We start from the raw sequence: 9769 nt of genomic DNA on the forward strand, positions 1-9769 counted from the left end.
TTTTGATAAAAAAAGTTATGATTGCACATTTCAGTTGCTAAAGTAAACTAGCTGCTTTATAGATCTTACAAAGACACTAGTTCCCTGCCAAGTTTAAAGTAAAAAGCCCTGATACTCCAACTGACTCCATGCAGGTAATCCCTGCACCTAGGCAGAACACTATCTGTGTAGAGCCCCATTGACTTCAGTAGGGCTCTGCAAGGATGCAGAAGTCTATCCACATGGAATATTTTACAGGATTGGAGCCTTACATTGTATGTGGAAGAAATTTAACTATAAGGTAAATTATATTAAATACTGTAAAGCATGCATTTAAATACAGTGGTGATTTCCCAGCCTAGGAGCACCAGTACATCACTATTTATTTATTTTGCACATGGCAGTTTGCAAACATATTTGCAGACAAGAGGTCTGATTCTGATCTCACACTAGTAAATCAGGAATAACTTCACTGGGATTATACCAGTGTAAACCTGGTATTGGTGAAATCAGAATAAGGGTATCTTTACACTGGCAGAGTTAGAGCACCGGCAGTTACAGCACCCCTCAGAGAGCGCTGAAGGGAAACCGCTGTTGTGTGTTCACCCTGTCAGCTGCCTGTGCAATAGTGTGTTCACACTTGCAGCACTTGCAGCGGTATTCGGAACGGTGCACTCTGGGCCTCTGGGCAGCTATCCCTCAGAGCATCTCTTCCTCTTCTGCCACTAAGAGTTGTAGGAAGGCGGAGGGGGTCGCGGGGCATCCTGGGTCCCGTCCCAATGCCCCGTGATGCATTGCTTCGCACCCCAGCAATCCTGTGCTTCCGTCTGCATTTGGCACCATCTCTCAATGGTTTGTGTACTGCATGTCCTGCCTCTTCGGTTTGCAGGAATGGATCCCGAACTGTTGACCAGCATGCTGCTCTCTCTGACCAACACATCATGAGAGGCGGTAGAGTTATCCCTTAAACTATAAAGGCAAGAGGAGTGCAACATTGATCTCGCCACGCTTAGTAGCTATGACACGAGATTGCTTCTGGCATTGATGGAGGTGCTGACTACAGTGGAATGCCACTTTGGGGCTCAGGAAACAAGCACTGAGTGATGGGATCACATCGTCATGCACATCTGGGATGATGAGCAGTGGCTGCACAACTTTTGGATGGGGAAAGCCGAGCGCAGTGGGTACTGGCAGTCCGCAGGGCTGCACTGTGATGAGGCAGGAGTGGAATGCAACGGGTACAGACTGGTGCCAGGAGGTTGATAAGAGTGTGTTGGCGGTGTCTGGGAGGCACAAGGGAAAGAGTTTTGTCACAGTGGCTGCAGGGAAGGGGGAGTGCGGAGCTGCTCAGTTTGCAGTGCTAGTAGCGCCTGGTCCACTTGGTGCTCCATAACATTTAAGAGTCGCTCCATGGCTTCATTCTGGCGCATCGCATTCTCCTTTTGGTCATCTCTTCTTGATGTCCCGCCACTCCTTCCATTCCGGTTTTTCGGCCGTGGAGTGCATCATCACCTCACGCAGAAAGTCCTTCTAGTTCTTCGTGGCCATTTTCTAATTCTGTGCAGTCATTCAGCTGGTGATAACAAAGAGGGAGGCTGGGCTCCCAAGGTCATCTCTGTGAAGCCAAAACGCAACATTTTATGGAAGGAATATTGTTTGCAACACACAGACCACTGATTCAGTGATTTAAAACACAGCCACTATTCCCATACCTGTCACTAACTGGCTGACCCCAGGCAAGCCCACATGAGCCACAAGACCCCAAAATGGTGAGTAGCCACAGGGGCAGGGGAAATCAGTGTTCCCGGACTCTATTGTACACTGGGCACGTGACTCCTGGGGAGAGCCAGCACTATAGCAGGGACCTGATGGTCATTCCTGTCCCCACATTTTCCACAGGCTGTGTTCATCATGGAAGATATCTCGCTGCTGAGGGTGATCAGGGAATCAAGGGAGGGTCTTCTCCAAGACTGCGTCTTCCACCCAGGCCTTTATGCGGCTCGCCAGTGTGCAGCAATGGTCCCCACTCCCCAGTGATGGCAGAGTGGCACAGGAAAGTTACCCTTAATGGGGCAAGAAACAAAGTAGCTCTGCCAAAGAACCTGTGGCAGCAAATTGACCAGTAACTCCATGAGAGTTTCCTGGAGATCTGAGGCAGATTCCTGTGAAGTGAGGGAGTTAATCAACGCCCTGTTCTGCTGTTGAGACTAGGCATGTGGTGGTACGTGCATCATACAGACACAAGCCTGTTTTCTGCAACACTCCTGCCCCCAACAACTTGCTTCAGCGATTTCCAAAATCAAAGCCACTTACCAGGGGCTTCCTCTCCTGTTTGCACTTCACCGAGATCCAACAGCTGTGACTGGCTAGACTCCACTGGGGTAGAAAAGAGATCCTGGCTGTACGCATCTCTGACCTCCAAGTCATCCTCTGCCTCTGGGTCCCCCTCCCCCTCCACATCCTCATCCAAGATTTCCTCCTCCTGGCTCGGTCCACTTTCGACTGGCATGAGAGCCACCGAAGTATCCACAGTGGCCTTTGCGCAGTGGAGGTGGGGTCACCACCAAGTATTGTGTCTAGCTCTTTGTAGAACCGACAGCTCGTGGGCACAGCACCAGAACAGCGGTTTGCCTCCTGCATCTTGTGGTAGGTGTTCTGCAGCTCCTTCACTTTGGCCCTGCACTGCAGTGTGTCCCAGTCATGGCCCCTTTCTGTCATGCATCATGAAATCTGACCATAGGTATCATTATTCCTATGGCTGGAGCACAGCTGGGACTACACAGCCTCCTCTCTCCAAATGCTGATGAGGTCGAGCAGCTCGGCATTGCTCCAAACAGGGGATTGCCCAGTGCATGGAGCACGCATGACACCTGAAAAGATGCACTGAGACCACTCACGCTTCACCAAGCAAACAGGAAGGGGACTTTCAAAATTCCAAGGGAATTTACGGGATCAGGATGACGGTGGTCACCTGAGGGCAGGGCAATAGGGTTCAAACCAATGACCAGAGAGGCAAGAACAGGCATTGTGGGTGAGACACCTCCCAGAGGCCAGTTGCAGCGCTGTAATTGACCAGGGGTCTACACTGGCACCGCGACGCTGTACCCCGGTGCAGAAAGCTGTACAACTCTCATCGGGGTGGTTTTTTTACAGTGCTGCAACTGTACAGTTTCTGCACATTAAGTGGCTTGGCAGTGTGTGAACCTCGGGAGTTACAATGCAGAAAGCTGCTTTACTGCGCAGAAACTTGCCCTTGTAGACAAGGCCTAAGTCTTAATGTCCCTGCCTGAGGAGTTAGAAATGATGAAAAGACAACCTTAACATTTTTTTGCAAATGATATAATAAATCCATTGACATTGTCTCATTTTTGCTTCTGCCTTACTTTAATACCATGCAATGAAGTCAATGAGTGTTTTGTTTGCATTAGAATTAGGAGATAAGGCCCAAAGGGTCACCACTTTTCAATTGGATCCTTTTTAATGGTTAATATGTTGCATATGACTCAGAACAAAACTAAGAATTGTCCAAAGGAATTTGCTTCTGGGTTGAATTACATAAATGTTTTTTAAATAGTCAAATAATGGACAACAGCGTCTATTCGATGAGGCTGGAACAGGAGTCAGGAGATCTGGTTCCTATTCTTTCCTCTGGTATTGACCAGCTACGTGAACTTGAACAAGTCAATTAATTTTCTGTGTCTCTCTCTTTCTTCCTCTGTAAAATGTGTGATTCCCCCTCAAGCCACTTCCGGAAGAAGAAGAAGAAAAAAAAAAGGCAAGAAAGCAGTAAAAACCTGAAGACATAGATGCTCTTAGCAATATGCATAGAAGGTTGACAGATTTAGGGTATGTCTATGCTTGAGCTGGAGGTATAATTTCCAGTTTGGATAGATGTACGTGCACTATCTTGGATCGAGCTAGTGTGCTAAAAACAGCAATTTAGCTGCAGTGGCCTGGGTGGCAAGACAAGCTAGCCCATCATGCTGCTATGGCTACTCTATTTTTAGTGTGCTAGCTCAATCAGAGCTAGTGCATGTACATCTACCTGATCTGGAAATTACAGGTACAGCTTGGGTGTAGATGTACCCTGTGTCTCTTTCAGACTAAGTATAGAAACAAGTTCTAGCGTTGGGACTGGTAAAGGACAGCCCCCATATGTTTTACCTCTCTAAGCTGCTTGCTGAGATCCTACATGATGTTTTGGTTGTACAGTTTCTAGCTGTGTTTTTTTGGAAGGTCAGATGTGGCTATTATGTGCCCATGTAAAACATTGTGCCGAGAGCCTTGCAGAGGTCCTTCTGCTAATCCAATCCATAGTGCTGTTTTAGCAAACAGTTTAGGTTAATGAAACAATTTTTGCTCTTTTATCATTTTTGGAATAAAAAAACTAGACCAGATGCTCAGCTGTTGCACATGAGCTGAGAACTAACCCCATAGGCCTTAAATGCTGTTCACCTCACTTGCAGCAGAACTGCATTGGCTTCATTGTATTTAGGGAATTCTATAGTCATAGAAGTTAAGGAGAACTTTCTCCTGTGTGAATATCAGCCAAAAGACAACTGATATTGCTGTCATTTTTGTGCTTAAGTAATGCTTTTGTTTCTCTAAGTACTGTATTTTGCCATGACAGACATTAATTGGAAGGATATGCAAGATCAGGGTTTTTATTTTGCGCTTTAAAAGAAACTGACAAGGTGAAAAATTTGAAAGCTTGGATAAATGATTTATTTACAGCTTGTTTTACCAGTCTGTCCTTCTCAATGAGAGCTTTCATTTTTTGTTTCTGTGACACCCTGAAAAAGTGGCAAGATTACACGGACATTTTGGTAAAATGAGTTATTTATGTTTCCTTTTAAAGAAACAAGTTAAACAACATCTAACTGCACTACACTTTCCATGTCAATAATTCCTATACAGGATAAGACTTGATAGCAGAACAAACAAGGAAATAAACACATATCTAGTTTTCTGTTATCTCATTCTTTCAGATCCACAATGGGTGAAATTCACCCTTCTACAAAGCATGAGCAGAAGGTCAATGAACCCTTAAGCCCTCACTCTATTAAATATTCTTTTAATAGTACAGTTTGTTCATAGTATATTATAGTCAACGGGTAAGAGTATCTTGGTCATTGACCATATTTTCTTTAATTTGGTGTGTAGTTCTCTCTAGTCATGCACATGGGGAAATACCATTTACTTATTCTCTTATAGATGCTGATATCTTTAGGACAGTAAGACATGATCCATTTTCTTTGTACCTTTAAGGTGACTCAAATTTATTACTATTGTTAATATTTTGGAAAATAAAGGATAATTTTTAATTTTGGTTAGGGACCAACTATTTTGTGTTGCATGTGAACATTTTCTCTTCCCTGTTTGCCATCACTACTTCACCAGTACATATTTCCTAGGTTGTTGCATGAAGACTGATTATACATTTGAATTTCAGCATGTATATTTTCCTGTGGAGGATGGCTGATCTCAGCACAATCCTGAAAGAAAACCAATATATTACATGTTCAGAATCAATTGGCAATCCCATGGCAGACAGCAAAGGAGTTTACTTAAGCAAAGTGTATATAATGAGGAAAAATAAACTTTAAAATGAAATAAGAAATGCATCCAAGCTCACTGACTTTTTTCAAGAAGTAATGAAAAGTTCCAAGGAACTTCAAAATTAAAGGGAATCAAAAACACTTAGTTCTGAAAATTTTGTTAACTACTATTAATTAAATAATATTTAAATGAATTAAATAAAAGTAGCTTCTCATGGCTTATCCTGCTCCTATCAAAGTAAATTATAAAACCCACAGTGAACTGAATGGTAGGAGAATTATATATATATATTGTTTTTAAAGATGACCAAATAGTAAAAATACATAGCCAGCAACTGGAAAATTCAGTAAGTGGAAAAACTGAAATATATATGCTTACTTTGTTTGATTTAATACCTTTAGTTTTAAATATGACGCTAGGATATTATTACTAGTTTTATAAGGGAAACAGACTTTTTTTGTTTGTAGAATTGTTAGAATATTACTAATATATGAGTTGAAGATATGGATACACACCAGATGTTATTTGGAAGGTAATTTCTCTAGGTATGCTCCAGGGTTTTAAACATGGTATCTAACCTCTATGTGATGAAAGACTGGTCACATTTTCAGAGTTGCTGAGCACAACAATTCCCACTGACTTCAATTAGAGTTTGAAACACTGTACCTTTATAAGAATGAATAGCTTAATAGCAACACCTCAAAACAAATTGGGAAAGCTGATTTCAGTAGTGCAGGATCAGACCCAAAAGGCACTAATACACACACACACCTATATAAAAAGTCTGGCCTTTTGATATATGCCTCGTTGTGGGTGGAGTGCAAAGAAATTTGCTGAAAGTAGGATCCCTAGGACACTGTAGGTTAGAGTATGGCACATTGTGCTCTGTGATGCATCTTCTACAGTTCCAAATAGGAGTTTCCTGTATTCCCTGTTGTTCCACCCCACATGTGCAGGGTCCCTTGTGTCCATGTGAATTGCTACTTTCAGACCAATGAGCATGTGGTGAGTTAGCCAAGCCCTTCCTCTCAGCACTCCAGAAAGTGTGAGAAGTGTATGCTGCCCTGCTGTCTTTGCCATGTCCTGGAGAAGTGCCGTTCACCTTCTCTCCCCTGCCGTACATGCACAAAACAAAGAGCCAGATTTACTATAAGTGTGTCTAGTTGGTCTATGGCAGTTTTGGCTTCCTTTGTCATGTGCTGCAAATGAAGTCACATTCCAAATGCTCTGTCATAAATATAAAGGGAAGGGTAAATACCTTTAAAATCCCTGCTGGCCAGAGGAAAAATCCTTTCACCTGTAAAGGGTTAAGAAGCTAGGATAACCTCTCTGGCACCTGACCAAAATGACCAATGAGGAGACAAGATACTTTCAAAAGCTGGGGGGAGGGAGAAAAACAAAGGGTCTGTCTCTGTCTGTGTGATGCTTTTGCCAGGGACAGAACAGGAATGGAGTCTTAGCCCTGGTCTACACTAGGACTTTAGGTCGAATTTAGCAGCATTAAATCGATGTAAACCTGCACCCGTCCACACGATGAAGCCCTTTATTTCGACTTAAAGGGCTCTTAAAATCGATTTCCTTACTCCACCCCTGACAAGTGGATTAGCGCTTAAATCGGCCTTGCCGGGTCGAATTTGGGATACTGTGGACACAATTCGACGGTATTGGCCTCCGGGAGCTATCCCAGAGTGCTCCATTTTGACCGCTCTGGACAGCACTCTCAACTCAGATGCACTGGCCAGGTAGACAGGAAAAGAACCGCGAACTTTTGAATCTCATTTCCTGTTTGGCCAGCGTGGCAAGCTGCAGGTGACCATGCAGAGCTCATCAGCAGAGGTGACCATGATGGAGTCTCAGAATCGCAAAAGAGCTCCAGCATGGACCGAACGGGAGGTACGGGATCTGATCGCTGTATGGGGAGAGGAATCCGTGCTATCAGAACTCCGTTCCAGTTTTCGAAATGCCAAAACCTTTGTCAAGATCTCCCAGGGCATGAAGGACAGAGGCCATAACAGGGACCCGAAGCAGTGCCGCGTGAAACTGAAGGAGCTGAGGCAAGCCTACCAGAAAACCAGAGAGGCGAACGGCCGCTCCGGGTCAGAGCCCCAAACATGCCGCTTCTATGATGAGCTGCATGCCATTTTAGGGGGTTCAGCCACCACTACCCCAGCCGTGTTGTTTGACTCCTTCAATGGAGATGGAGGCAATACGGAAGCAGGTTTTGGGGACGAAGAAGATGATGATGATGACGAGGTTGTAGATAGCTCACAGCAAGCAAGCGGAGAAACCGGTTTTCCCGACAGCCAGGAACTGTTTCTGACCCTGGACCTGGAGCCAGTACCCCCTGAACCCCTCAACCCCCTGAAGGCTGCCTCCTGGACCCAGCAGGCGGAGAAGGGACCTCCGGTGAGTGTACCTTTTAAAATACTATACATGGTTTAAAAGCAAGCATGTGAAAGGATTACTTTGCCCTGGCATTCGCGGCTCTCCTAGATATACTCCCAAAGCCTTTGCAAAAGGTTTCTGGGGAGGGCAGACTTATTGCGTCCTTCATGGTAGGACACTTTACCACTCCAGGCCAGTAACACGTACTCGGGAATCATTGTACAACAAAGCATTGCAGTGTATGTTTGCTGGCGTTCAAGCAACATCCGTTCGTGTGTTATCCTCAGGAGAGGGAGATATAATCCATGGTCACCTGGTTGAAATAGGGTGCTTTTCTTCAGGGGACACTCAGAGGAGCCCATTCCTGCTGGGCTGTTTGCCTGCGGCTGAACAGAAATGTTCCCCGCTGTTAGCCACAGGGAGGGGGGAGGGTTGAGGGGGTAGCCACGCGGTGGGGGGAGGCAAAATGCGACCTTGTAACGACAGCACATGTGCTATGTATGTAATGTTAACAGCAAGGTTTACCCTGAAAGAGTGTAGCCAGTGTTTTATAAAATGTGTCTTTTTAAATACCGCTGTCCCTTTTCTTTTCTCCACCAGCTGCATGTGTTTCAATGATCACAGGATCTTCTCCTTCCCAGAGGCTAGTGAAGATTAGAAAGAAAAAAAAACGCACTCGAGATGAAATGTTCTCCGAGCTCATGCTGTCCTCCCACACTGACAGAGCACAGACGAATGCGTGGAGGTAAATAATGTCAGACTGCAGGAAAGCACAAAATGACCAGGAGGAGAGGTGGCGGGCTGAAGAGAGTAAGTGGCGGGCTGAAGAGAGTAAGTGGTGGGCTGAAGAGAGGGCTGAAGCTCGAATGTGGCGGCAGCGTGATGAGAGGAGGCAGGATTCAATGCTGAGGCTGCTGGAGGACCAAACCAGTATGCTCCAGTGTATGGTTGAGCTGCAGCAAAGGCAGCTGGAGCACAGACTGCCACTACAGCCCCTGTGTAACCAACCGCCCTCCTCCCCAAGTTCCATAGCCTCCACACCCAGACGCCCAAGAACGCGGTGGGGGGGCCACCGGCCAACCAGCCACTCCACCACAGAGGATTGCCCAAAAAAAAGAAGGCTGTCATTCAATAAATTTTAAAGTTGTAAACTTTTAAAGTGCTGTGTGGCATTTTCCTTCCCTCCTCCACCACCCCTCCTGGGCTACCTTGGTAGTCATCTCCCTATTTGTGTGATGAATGAATAAAGAATGCATGAATGTGAAGCAACAATGACTTTATTGCCTCTGCAAGCAGTGATCAAAGGGAGGAGGGGAGGGTGGTTAGCTTACAAGGAAGTAGAGTGAACCAAGGGGCGGGGGGTTTCATCAAGGAGAAACAAACAGAACTTTCACACCGTAGCCTGGCCAGTCATGAAACTGGTTTTCAAAGCCTCTCTGATGCGTATCGCACCCTCCTGTGCTCTTCTAACCGCCCTGGTGTCTGGCTGCGCGTAACCAGCAGCCAGGCGATTTGCCTCAACCTCCCACCCCGCCATAAACGTCTCCCCCTTACTCTCACAGATATTGTGGAGCACACAGCAAGCAGTAATAACAGTGGGAATATTGGTTTCGCTGAGGTCTAAGCGAGTCAGTAAACTGCGCCAGCGCGCCTTTAAACGTCCAAATGCACATTCCACCACCATTCTGCACTTGCTCAGCCTGTAGTTGAACAGCTCCTGACTGCTGTCCAGGCTGCCTGTGTACGGCTTCATGAGCCATGGCATTAAGGGGTAGGCTGGGTCCCCAAGGATACATATAGGCATTTCAACATCACCAACAGTTATTTTCTGGTCTGGGAATAAAGT

Source organism: Natator depressus, chromosome 5, assembly GCF_965152275.1.
Source record: "Natator depressus isolate rNatDep1 chromosome 5, rNatDep2.hap1, whole genome shotgun sequence".
Taxonomy (NCBI): domain Eukaryota; kingdom Metazoa; phylum Chordata; order Testudines; family Cheloniidae; genus Natator; species Natator depressus.